Consider the following 14,139-nt stretch of genomic DNA (forward strand, 5'->3'; position numbering starts at 1 on the left):
AACCGCCCAGTTAGGCAAAGAGAATCTGACGAAGTCAGAAAAAAACGAACAGTACATTGTGTGACGCACTTCCCCCTATATTCTCACCTGACAGGTGGCGTCATATTGGGGAAGTGCTAAAGAAATCTGCTAGGTATTAGGTTTCTTGGAAGCAGACAAGCTGCTCACTGATAAGGAATGGGATGGGAAGATGGACGAGGAGTAATGCAGAAATTCTTCTGGCTTGGATGACGGGTAGAGAGTGGTGATAGTAAAAGGGAGGGGCAGCATTTTTAAATTCTCGCCTAGGGCGGCAAAACACCTAGAAATGGCCCTGCTGATCTGCTGTGTGAGGGAATTCCTTGCACGCTTCCCAGCCAATATTTAATTCTAGAAAGTAATAACAAAAGAACGTTACCTGGGTTCTAAAGAATCTAGGAAGAAGGAAAAAATTAAGACAAAAGGTTAGTGCATTCCCGTTTTAAAAAATTAAAGAAACTGATAACCGTGAAAAGTTTTATTTTTAGTTTGAGAAAACGGGCTGTACTTAGTAGTACGGGACAGCAAGGGAACTGGACCATTATTATTATTATTATTTCTTGAAAATTAAACTTTCTGTTTGGGCTTATACCTACAGTAGTGATTATACTTACAACCAATGATTTTGGACTTCACCTCGAAGAAGAACACTAAGGACATTTCACAAGAGAAGGGTTCATAGTGCATGATACAATTAGTGCAAGGAATATCTAAGCTTATGTACATATATGTAAATACACCATAGCAGATTGGTAGAGAATACGAAGAATGTGAATAATGGAAGTAGAATTAATCATAGATGAATAAGAAACTTGTAAAAGGAGATTATTTGGTCACAACAAATTATTTCACAGAATCATAATTATTCTGTATTCCATTTCTTTACTTAAAGTTAGTGGGACAATCCTCAAGACAAGTTAAATGAAAGACGTACAGAGTGCAGGCAAAGTCATCCATGCATCTGAATAAGGTAGAGACCCACATCACTCTTTTCTCTTGTTTCATCTCATTTCCAACCCCACCCCCTTGGGCAGTGATTGAGGTACGGTCTCATTCTTGTTCACAGTGCGACAGGGGTGTGAAGGGTCAAGCATTGTCTCAGAGAAAACGTGTTACAGGCGAGTGGCATGACACCCTGCTCCACAAATGTACTTTCTGCAGGGGCAGCGCAGTTCTTTTAATCCCCTGCCCGCCACCAAGGCGCAGTGGTATCCCCGAATAGGGCGGTTTAAAACATTATCTGGGCCCCCGTGACCTGGTTTTTCCGCATCAACCATGGCACCCTTTTACTTCCCATGGGGGGGAGCAGGACGCCTCCCCCTCTCCCCCCCGCCCTCGTTGTTTGGTGCTATGGCAGCGTAAACTGGAATTTACGGGTCCCCGACGGCTTTTACAGCCCTGGATGCCTTCGGGGGCGGCCCCTATCAGAATCGATGTTTTTAGGTTTCGCCTAGCAAAGGCTGCGCTTGCGCAGTCTCGCTGGGAGAAAACTGATGTTTTAGAGAGTGGGGCTTGAACCCGCCCCTCTTCTCTATTGGCTGGCTTCCTAAACGGAGGCCAGCCATTGGAGGAGAGGGGCGTCACTCCGTTCAAGCCCCGTCTTTTGGGATTCGGGAGGGTGTTTTTAACTTTCTTTTTCTTTCCTTTCTCTCCTCTTCCCATTGGCTGCAATTTTACCTTCCAGCCAATGGGAAGAGGAGAGAACGAAAAACACGCCCCCGAATCCCAAAATGAGGCTGCGTTTCTCCGAGGCATTTCTGCCTCGCCTCAGAGAAACATAGTGGCGTTTAAGCCTTCCATGGCTTCTTTTTTTATTTATTTAATTATTTAGCCGCGCATTCACATCAGCGTTTCTAAAGCCGTATTGGGAAGTCGGAGAGCTGAATGGTGTGCAGAGGTGTCTTAAATGAAGGCCGGCCCGTGATCAAAGTGAAGCCCCGAGGGCCGGTATTGTATCGTCACCGGCCCTCGATCTCCAGAAGTGCCATGCTGTAAATTCACCGCCGACGGCCCGAGGCCAGGTTCGCTGTAAAGAGGAGCCGCGTTGCAGCAGAGCCTAGTAACCAGCGTGCTGCGCTGGACGACAGGAGAGATCTACTTAGAGAAAAGCTTCCTCCTACGAGTCACCAACACCAGACTCCAATGCCAGCCTTGTGACCCCAGGTAACGCTCCGATCAAGCGATCAGAATCGGCGCCTGAGACCATTGCAGAGGGGAGCGCTGCCGGCGGGCCGTGTCCTGCTGATTTGGGAGCTGGGTTGGCCGGCTCACATGCACGCCATTACAGGCGTCTGGTACCGGGGCCAGCTTACAGGGGGCATTTCGCAAATCCTACTTCCTCACCTCGTGTACAGAGCGGAGGCGCTAAGGGGAGCTGTGTAGCGTCTTTTTTTTGCATTAAATGTCTAACTTTGCAGCAAACACACATCGTACATGAGGGATTATCACATACCTTTCTGCTTGTTATAGCATTTTCATTTGTTAAGCATTTTGTCTATAGCTGAATGCCAGCCGTTTCTTATACAAGTACAGATCGTTGTCAAAATGTGAATGAATACACAGCGAAACTCTAAACTATCCCATTCAAGAGTCTTCATTGACAGTGTTCATCTGCAGAATAAATGTAGTACCTGGGTATTGAACAAATTGTACATATTAATCTAAAATGGATGATGGAGAGAAGAGGATAAGGAGTCATCAATGGTGCAGTACACAACAAAATATATTTACGGAGACAAACAACAGGGTATTCCAATGTGACTGTAAACCTTAGTCGCTGTTTGAGTGTTTCAGGCGAGTTAGCGTGCAAGCGTCTAAAGAGTTTACAACCGATACGGAGAGTTTTCCAAGGTTGCTTTATAGTTGGTGAGGCTTGCTTTTCCGCAGGATGGAATAAGATTTAGTTGAAGTTATTTTTTCCAAACCAGGTGGCATTGAGAGTTTAAACATGGGCAGGATGTTTGTTTATTGACTTTAAGGCAGTGCCTAATTTGAGCGGGTGGTTGCCAATGGGGCCCCCGGCACTCATTTTATCTGGACCGGCATTTGTTCTTGCTAATCCAACTTCCAGCCTGAGCAAGAGCAAAGAAAACACAAAAGGGGGAAAGAGAAATTTGGAAAAACAATGATAAAGTCAGAAAACGGGGAGGAAAAAGAACAGATAAGAGCGAAATAAAGGGACAGGGAGTTTCGGATGGTGGATGGAAGAACCATGGGGGAAAATCCCTGTGCAGCTGCGGGAATTTAGCGAAGCATCTCTGCTGTGAAAGGTAAATTCAGGGTCCTTAAAGCAGTTGTAAAAAAATACGTGCTGGTGCCCAAATGTTTACACTACACAATGTTGAAGTTTACAAGTAGCACAGATGACTAGTCTTTTACTGCTAGGTCAATTCCAAAGAGATAAGTCACATAAGAGAAAGCCTGTGTGTCCCTCTGTGTTTTCCGAAGAAAGTATTTCATAACATTTTCAGTGCACAAGCATTGTGCACCGCCTGAAACATTAGGTTGCAGCCTATTCAGTAAGAATTGGGGACGATTGTGATGAAATGGGATTTGCAATGACATTTATTCCGCCGTGCCACAAACTCTCTGTATAGGGTAAGGGAAACTTGTGAAACATGGGGCATTTTGGCAAACTGATCGCCGATTGTGTTTTCACATGCTCAGTCATTTTCACCTATCACACAAGTATATTGCACTTTCATATTTCACTGTGGTATAAACAATTGTTAGATATGATGAGAGCGAAATAGAGGACTTTTAGCTGCTTAACAATTTCAATTGATAAACAGTCACTCCCCATCCTACAAAGGTTTAGCAAGAGAAAGGTCCTGATCTTTCTTTAAGTCTAAGGTTTTCACCCATTGGATGGGTCTCAGAGCGCATCCATATCAGGGGACTCAGGTCCATCTATCATGATGGTCTCTGTTTTTAACTACGTCCCGGACAAGACCATAAATAGCCCGTTCAAGATGGAGGAAGACCTCAAAGCCATTTTCCGTAGACTGATCCGAAGCCAGGGCGAGAAGTTCGTAAAGTAATGTAATTGTTTAATTTTTGTGACACCAGCATCTTTTTGTCATTGGCTCTTTTTTCATCATTGCAGTTTTGTTTGCTGCTCTTCATCACCCTTATCAAAGTATGTGTACTGAATGTAGGCAGTGGTCGAAAGACATAAAAAAATGTATAGGATCTGTGATGCGTGCAAATGGGGATGGGTGAGTGAGCGTGGGGGCGGGGTCAAAGGCATGGTCAAAAAGACAAAATATTCATTAACTTTTTTCAGTCTCTTTCACCTTTAGGTAAACCCATATAAAATAATGCACAGCTTCAATGAAAAATAAATGCAAGTTAAGTTAATCAGTAGGAAACGCACTATTGTACATTTTGAAACCTCCATTAGTTAACACATTGCAAAGGTATTTTTCTGATAATAGATATGGTGGGGAAAAAAAACAATTAACTAGGATGCGGCCTGGTTATTACTAGTGGCCAAGATTAATTGAAACTTACCATCCACCACCTTTTTGTTAGGTCGAGACTACGTAGGCTGTGCGCATGCGCAGTCTCACCAGCGAGACTTAATGTCTCAGAGTAGCAAGGGTAAACCCCGCCCCTCTTCTCCATTGGCTGGCCTCCTAAACGGCGGCCAGCCATAGGAGAAGAGGTCTCTGTGACGTCATTGTCTCACTGTAAGGCCCGTCCTTTTCGGAATGAGGGGCGTGTTTTTTTCGTTTCTTTCTCTCCTCGAAAAACACGCCCCTCAATCTGAAAAGGCGGCAAGCGCTTGTATCAGAGCTGACGTGTTGGTTACGTGTGTTAGTACAGTTGGTGTCAAAGAAAGACATCTTCAGTTTAACCACGTTCTCTCTACATGCTGTGAATTTCCACATACACGCGTTTATGGGAGGGTGGCGGATCTGCAGGCTTTCCTGGGCGAGATGTGCTGCAAAATGAGGTTAAATCCCACATAACTCTTTTGGGGAGAGACTTCCTGCAGGTAGTTTGACATGGCGTCTTGGTTCTCAAGGGATCAACAAGTTACTTTTCCGTAGGACAGTATGAACAGAGTGAAGGGCAGTGTTTAACTACATCTACGATACCTTCCTGAGACCCAAGTTGATGCTGCCCCCTCCACCCCCAAAAAACATAATTTCTCCTCCAGACTAAACGTGCTGCATTCATTATCATGTTCTAAGTCAACAGAGAACGGCAGAGCAGACTCAATCACACGTTTCCATCTCTCATCTTACGCTGAACACTTGACCTACATCTGGGAACATGTTTTTAGCCAAGCTCAGTGAACCATGGAGGGTTCTTTTAAAACCGTCTGCTTCCACACTGGGAGCGTCCCTCTGACCTCACCTGCTTTTCGGACCAGTGCCAAGTACAGCGTGTTTACCCAAGGTGGAAGAGATAAGAAGGTGGTCGGGCTTAAAAATATTCGGTATTCTCATGCAAAACAATATCATTCTGTAAACCAGGATTTGCATCAACGTCCATTATTGGCTTCGATTTTACGCTGTTAAGGGACTTACAGGAGCGATTAATGGAACGGATGTGCAATTAGTCTCTAGGGCTCTATTTGCATAATTAAAGGGTGAGGTAGCACCAACACATTCCAACTTCAAAATGGGTACATTTTGATGGGGGATATAAGGGCTGTATTAAAAGACGCACATTAACCTTATAAAAGTAATCATTAGCACAATGAAGTGCTCACATGCTAGCCCTAGCGGCTGGTTTAGCAAATGCAATAGGTCTCGTATTTGCGAGAGATTAAGCTATTGGTATTGTAAATGACAATGCCATTTATTTATCTGTTTTCAAAACCAACACATAAATAAAAAGTTTGTCATTTACAATGCCAATAGCTCTAACTTTTCCGGAGGCGAGACCGTTGCATTGTAAATGCTTGTTATTCACATTTTTCAGACTCTTTCTGCAAAAAAATTATGTTTGTTGTTCACCATTCTAGCCCAAGTTCCATATTAAGACATGCATATGGAATGTTGCTCAGGAGCTGTGTGTTTTGTTTCAATCCAGTTTCATTAATTTGGGTTTTTATTCCATGTAAATATGGATATTTTATTTAGTAATTTCCTATGCTATTCTTGGGTTATATTGGCAGGGATATCAAATCTAGGACTAGAAGGGCCATATCCGTGCTAGATTTTAAGGATATCCACGTAAAGTACAATAAATCTAAAGGAAACTCAAAGGCATACTCAGCAGTTAACCAAAAAATATGCCATGAATTCATTTCTCTTGGCCCCGTGATTCACATGGCAGTTTTATATCAAACGAGTATGAAAAACATATATTGATTCAGCAACATCAAACTATGCTCCGTCAGTGTTTGCATGCTAGGTTTATATTTTACCTAACACAGAACTCATCCCCATCATGATCATCAATAATCTTTATTCTGTTTAAAAAGCCATCAAAGATACAAATAGATAACAGATCAAACATTCTAAATGACCACAGTTACATTAATCGTCTCCATACTCAGTCCTTAAGCAAGTTGTAAAATGTTAGATTTTCATTATATGTAAAGGCTAAGCTCAATATAAACTTGTAAAATTAAAAAAAAGAATAAATAATTTTCTGATCGGTACATTTAAAACAGAGGGTCATTTAGGTTCCAGGCAGGGAATGAAGTACTACAGAGGCTAGAACACTTCATTTAAAGCAAGCAAATAAAAATCTGCTTCCGGCATGTCTTCAGGGCAGAATTAAAGTACAAATGCTATAAAGAGAAAGAATGCATGTAACTCCTAGAAATTTCAACATAGACTCTATTCAAGAAGTAAATGACAAGTAAAAGCTAGTAAAGTGCATTTGAGTGCATGAGAGGACCTCATAACTGAATATGTTACAATTTCATACTTTTTTGTTCTTACTAGGTTGACAGTGAATAGAAATCTGCTGACACTAAAAACAATTTTCTGAGTAGAGTCAGTTTTTAAAACTCTTGTCGCATCAGAACAGGATTTAATTCCCAAATTCCGACATATAGGCTTGATCCATTTTCGCCTTGGAATAGCATATGCTGGGCAAAAAAACAATATATGAGAGTCATTTTCTGGTGTATTGAATTGGCATAGATGGCAAAGATCATCATTAGACTCACCAGTTTTACAACCCCATCTGACTGTGTTAGAATGCACTTGCAAAACACCATAGCGAAACTTCATGTACAAGGATTTTACAAGTTGGGGTTGAACTTCATCCAGATATGATTCAAAGAGTGGGATGGGTTTTGATAAAAGAAACTGATGTGTCAACCTGCCAATTACAGAACTACGGGAGACACTATTTTGCATGTATTCCCAAAATGCAATTTTCAACTTTTTTTTTTTTAGGAGGATGTCATTAGGGCAGGTGTTTCCCAAAAGTGGTTAAGCCCTAGTTTGTAGAACCATGTGCACATATGCTTGACCCACAGAAGGCTAGTAGACTGATCGAACGTTATAATCTCTTCTAAGCCTTCTTTGTACATAGTTAGCTCTGGAGTGCTCCATATACACACCCAGAATAACAACAGTCTTAAGATGGCTTGGTGGTCTAAACGCTTTATGTTCATATCAATGATAATAGGAATCATGGGTGTTCTTACAGGAAGGCGTAACAGCATCCTATAAAACTTGTTTTCTTCGTCCGTAAACATATTCCTGCAAGTAACCCCACAAAGTTCTGCACCATTCAGAGTAGCTGATTGTGGCCTATATTTACATATTTCGAGAGTGGGAGACACTACCGTGCTAGGGCTAGTCTGATATTTTTTTAGTATAGGTGCAAAGTTTTGAATCAAAATGGTCATTTTTTTTTGTAGATGAGGGTACCATGTCAAATTAGTGTCAAATGTAATACCTACATAGCTCAAATTCGGCATGTATTCTAGCCTCTGTTCTAAGATTGTAAAATTCTTCTTGAATGATTTGTGCGAATTAACTGTCATATATTTTGTTTTGTTAGAATTAATTTCTAGGTCTTTTGTAACACAATAGTCGCTAAATGAACCAACAAATTTTGGAGGCCCTTCGGGGTTTGAGATAATAAAATGGTATCATCCGCGAATAAAAGAGCCGGTACAGGTACCCCTCCTAACTTCGGAGAGTCAGGACTACACCCCAAGAGATATTTTGGGGCATCATTTACATATAGTGAGAAGAGGGTGGGTGCTAGCACAGAACCACGTCTTACACCCCTCCTTAAGGGGATTGCGTCAGTAAGTTCTCCCCTTGGTCCCTATCTAACTTTCGTGTAGTTATCTCCATGTAATCTCGTTATTTGAACAAAAGATCCTTGGGTAGGTATTGTGTTTTTAGAGAGCTCCAAAGCTGGTCTCTGGGGATAAGGTCGAAAGCGGCCTTCAAATCTATAAATGCTACGTACAAATGGCCTTTCTTTAAAATAGTATACATCCAACCCAAGCAAATGAGTCTAAATACCTGATCAATTGTACTAGTTCTAGCTCTAAACCCAGTCTGATTTTGTGATAAAATATTATTTCCCTCTATCCAATCGTTAAGTTTTGATAAAAGTTGTCTAGCTTAAATCTTTTGTAGAGTGTCAATAAGGCTTGTGAGACGATAATTTGCCGGATCTTGACACTCCCCCTTTTTAAAAATTGGATTAATTTCGGCCCCTTTCCAGGACTCTGGTAAAGGGGCTCCTGCCATCATGGCATTACAAAAAAGATTAATGTACAGCCCCCAAACTGCTTTGTCATGTTTCAGCAGGTCACCCGGAATTTTATCGGACCTGGTGCTTTCCTGGGCTTAACTGCATCTATGGCTCCCAACATTTCCTCTAGACTAAAAAATGGGGTGAGAATTTGCCCCGTTTTGGGAGATACAGGGGTAGTTTGCCTGGTTCCAGGATGAATTTTAGCAGTTTCGATGATGACTTCTGAATAAAGCTTTGTAAAATGATTCACCCAAGTGCTTGAGTCCAGACAGAGATCCAAGCTGCTTTTCCCTGTTTTGTTACTCTTGGCTACTAATCTCCAAGAGCCTGCATGGTCCTTAATTTTAGCTGCTGAAATTAATTCGGACCAGATGCTGTCACCCCAGTCTCTCTTGGTTTGGATTAGTAGTCTTCTGTACCTTGTCCCTTTGTCTATTGATGCCTTCGTTATTAGATTTTACTGCCAAAAGCAGCTACGTCTTTGCTTTATGACACTCGGTGTTAATTTGTAACAAAAGGGGTACCCCTAATAATGGTTCCTATATCAGGGTAGGCGTAACATTTGTGTGAGTAACTATATAGGAAACACAATAGAACGTAAACCGAATATCTATATAAACATGTACAATCCCATGGATAATTATTATTCAAAATGCACATTTATTGTTCAATAATTCATATAAAAAAGAAAATGTATATATATATATATATATATATATATATATATATATATATTTATATATGCACATCAATAAATTAATAGGACCATATATCTAAAGTCTGTCTTATGATGGCACAATTTCCAAATGGTTAATTTTATCAATGCAGTGTCAATAGTCCTATATCTCATTCATATTTTACAATAAATGTCCTAAAGACAAAAATAGAAAAATTAGATAATGCAATTATATAAATATTTCATGGCTAATAATAGAACCTACGCGCGTTTTCGGCTTTGGGCCTTCATCAGGTAGCCATGTATTTTTGCGATCTTCTATATCGGTTACGAATGTGGCGATGCTCTGAATAGTGGGTAGGGATGGCAACTGTGCACTCTCACAGAGGGCAGGACCCCGCCACAATACATGAAAGGGAAAAATGAAGGTTATCTTTCCCCAAATAGCAATAATCCTTGTAAGAGATCCGTAAGTAGTGTGGTATACCAAATACGACTCAAAAATCATCAAGCCGACGTGTAGCCTCCATCGTTAGAGAAGGCGAAGGTTGATCCGCCTTGGTTGTATGCGGATAACACGGTGACGTGTTCCCTCGGCGTAGCACCACGCTTCTCTGAATCAGATGGAGACTATGGCCCACGTATTCCCAGTTGGAATCTGAGCGGAGGTATGGAAAAGGACTCCCCTTCCTTCTCTATCGATGGAGGCTACATGTCGGTGTTGATGGTTTTTGAGTCACGTTTGGTATACCACACTACTACTTATTGGCCATGGCAAATAAATCACTGCGCAAAGTGACTATCTATATAACAAAACGTAATGTTCGTCCAAGGGCCTCTTTCAGAGCAAGTGTCAATAACCAAATATATTCCCTGTTGTTTGGTTGCAGAGGGATGCAAAAGACTTTCCTTTGGTATTTAAGGGAGGAATTAAGCGTCTTACCCAAGTCAAAGGATGATCCTGGCGCCAAATGAAAGGGGGATGGCCCTGCCATGCCTCTTCCTGTCAATGACGTGCAAGGACTAGCCCACTCTTCGCACAGGTGCGTCCCACGCCGTGGGGGGTGAGGCAGCACTTTATGCACAATGCTGGCACCTCTCCCTTGGCGGGGGCAGGAAGAAGTGGCATTGCACCGAGGACTCGTAGTCCTCACCAGGGTGTGCAGCATCTTTGACAAATGCGGGCAACAGAGGGTGGTGATGCACCTTGGGATTGCGGTCCCACCAGGGAGTGATGGCCAAGTTAGAAAATGCCCCCAAACACAGGAAAAGCAACAACAGCGTCCTGCGCCCCGGGGGGTAAGTCAACCCATTATGCGCATTGCTGGCGCCTTCCCTTCATCGGTGGTGGCGGGAAGAAGTGGCGTTGCACACTGGGACTCGTAGTCCTCACCAGGGTGTGCAGCGCCTTTGACAAATGCGGGCTACAGCAGGTGGTGATGCACCCTGGGACTGCGGTCCCATCAGGGTTTAATGGCCAGGTTAGAAAATGCCCCCAAACACAGAAAAGGTAACATCAAAAGCAACAACTGCGCCCCCTTATTTATCTTTGTTTATGAACTTCAAGGGAATACAAGTTGGGTCAGACTTGTGAGGATTGGAACGTGTGACTTGAATGGTGACACAAGAAACCTTGTATGATCTGTAACAGCCCCCAAGCATTTGTGCCTTCAAGAGAAATTGAAAGGTCAAGAGGTGTGTTGTATTTTGAATAAGGGTTGGCATGACCGTTCAGTGTGTGGATTCCTTCACAGAGAGAGCTCTCCTGCACGAACTACCGCGTGGCACCTCCACAGATCTAGTACTTTAGAAATCAGGAAAAATGATGCAACCACAGTCAGGCCCCTTTGACTAGGCTTCAGTACCGCTGAATTTAGTATCAATAAGTATCTATTTTTCACTGCCAAGAATGTGTGCTTTAAACGACACATTATGCAGAATGTTCAAACACCGAAGTCCGTTCTAAGTTAAGCATAGCAACCAACTGGTTTATTTCATTACCTATGTTGCGTTTTTATTTTGAGCTAATATGTTAACTGAATCATTTTGTGCCTTATTTTAGACGAGGCCATATTAGCTAGAATGTATGAACATTTGGCTTATTCTGAAGAACAGAGCAAGTGCTTACATGTATTTTCTCATAGTTTTTATCCTTTTGCATGATAACACGCATTCAATTAAGATATTTGTGCATCATTCCCTGAAAGGTCATGATCTAGTGTCTAGGCATGAATGTAAAATACATCACTTTGCTCTCTGCTATTATAGGGTCTCTTCTCCACAAGAGGAAGAATTTCACGGCTGCTGTTTCTCCTTTTTGTACTTGAAGGTTTGATTCCCAAAGACCCCATCCTAATCCTTACCCCTTTCCTTTCTAATAGATTTCTGAATTATATGATAATCAGAGGGTAGGACATAATTTATTGTGAATGGTTATCTGGCTATTTTGTCTAAGGTGCTGACGATGCAAGTAAGTTTTCAGAATGGTAGAGCTTCCAGTCTTTGCAGATGTACTGGGTCTACAAGCTTTAAAAAGCAGCAATAATCAAACATTTCTAAAAAAAAATCAACCGCTGATACAAACCAAGAAATGTTTTCCAAAAGGTCTGCCTTCTTTCTTGGACTGCAGGAAGAGTAGATGCAGGAAGGACTGAGAGGGAGCAGGGTAAGGCTGAATAGCCCATCCACACCCATGTTGATGTAACGTGACCAGCTCAACATGGCTTTGGTGGACTTGGAAGGACTGGAAGTTTATTCCTCATCTGCCAATTAAGTTTTTTCAGCACGCTGCTACCTTCAGTAGGAGCCAAGAGTCCAGGTCACCTCAAATAAGTGCCATGGGGATGCAACCAACACAAATGAACTAGTTTGGCACACCACCAGCACATCCACCCTGCAGGTGCTCTTTTGAAGGGAATGGCACACAATTCCACGTGTGGATGAGTACCTCAAATAAATGTGGAAAAAGATGAAAAGAAGAAAGTACATAAAGAATACACTGGTGACTAAAAAAGAAAGGATATAGGCCGAAATGGCGGAATCAAGCTGTGCGAGTGGTTGGGGGCGTATCCACGCACCCGCTATTATATGGAGTTTCATTTTTGGTGACATAACGGGTTGGCACCTACCATTCTGCACGCAGTTAAAGGAAAAAGTGGATACGTTTTGAACAGCAAAAGTGAAAAAAAAGTTGAAATAAAAGGTGTGCATCCCACCCCCATATCGAATCCTTTGAAGGGAAGAACACGTCTGCACATGTTCCTCCCAGGGAGCTGCGTTCTTCCACCCAACAATTACTCGTAGTCCCCCGTTTCAAACGTAAAAAGTGGGGAGGCTCCAAATTTTCCACACTTGCCCCTGCCTTCTGGAACTCCCTTCCGGTCCACCTGAGATCCTGCCCCCAGTATACTCTCTTTCGCAAGGCACTGAAAACTTTTCTTTTCACACAAGCCTTCTCCCCTTAAACCTCCTTTTCCATGCTCTTGTTTTTCCGATTCCTCCGGGGTTCAGTACTGTACAGCGCCATGAAACCGCTAGGTGTACGTGCGCTTAAGAAATATTTTAAACTCAAACTCAGCAATGCAGGCCTGCCAAGTATCACGCATCAGGTGTGACGCTCACGCATTTCAATGTGGTGTTCCGCATCACCGCACTGAAATGCATTGTCACGCATTTAATGCCACTCTGAAACTCTGTCTACACAGGGTGCCAGCACGTGCTGCGGGCGCTGCTTCTCCCCGCAGACGTGCTGCCAGCAGCTGGGCTCAGTATGTTAATAGTTAAGTCTCCTCTCAGCTCTGGAATGGCTGAGAGTGATTCAATGTAACAAATCTGCCCGGCAGCCTGTCCTGCCTGGCTGGCGCCGCGCGGCTTTCAGACTCACCACACTGAGACAATAAAGTTAAATTTAGCAGCTTGGGGACTGGCCAGCAAAGAAACAATGTAACAATATTACCCGCGCGGCATTCCTGATAGATGACATCACAACAGTGATAGCGCAGTCGCGAGCGGGTGGTTGTGGGAGGGAGGTTGCACTGGTAATGGCAGGCAGAGCGCAACTCGACGTGGTAAATTTTGAAAGAAATGAAAATACAGATACTGCCCGGAGTTGACCGCGGACCACAGCGGCCGATGGAACTCTCATTTATTGCTGAGAGTCACTTTGAATCATGCCCCGAGGTGGGCCGTACCTATTGCTGCGCCACTCTCGCCTTGAACAGTGAGTAACTGCTTTCCAAGTGATCGATGTAATAGGGTAGCACACCAAGCAGCAGGGATCATGGCAGAGAGAGGCACTTGACCCGCTGTATGCATATAGGCTCATGGGCCCCTGACGGGAAGAGGGGCGCTGGCAGACGGATGGAGCATCGATCAGCAGCACTAGAGCCTGAGATTAGTGTGTGTTTGGAGTGCAGCAGTTCAGTGAACGGGCGAAAGGAGGGGGGAGCTGTGAGGCCCAACAGTAAGTCACCCTTACTTAGCCTCTCCGCGTTCAGATGGACACCAAGGGTGCAGGGGCTCGATCCGCTGAAAGTACAGGCCGATCAGAGGAATGGAGCATTGGCCAGTAGGGCATTCTTTGAGAAGATGGGCGTGAGCTGGGCCGGGCCGGTAGCAGGGTAAACAGCATTAAGCTAAAAACTGAAGATGCAGTTAGAGTCTGCCTCCTTGGGGTACAGAAATCCAAAGGGGTTAACAACAGCAACAAACACACTGCAGCGCACAGGGTCGTGTCATTTAAACAACCCTAG

The sequence above is a fragment of the Lissotriton helveticus genome, chromosome 7 (assembly GCF_964261635.1).
Source record: "Lissotriton helveticus chromosome 7, aLisHel1.1, whole genome shotgun sequence".
In the NCBI taxonomy this organism is placed as follows: Eukaryota; Metazoa; Chordata; class Amphibia; order Caudata; family Salamandridae; genus Lissotriton; species Lissotriton helveticus.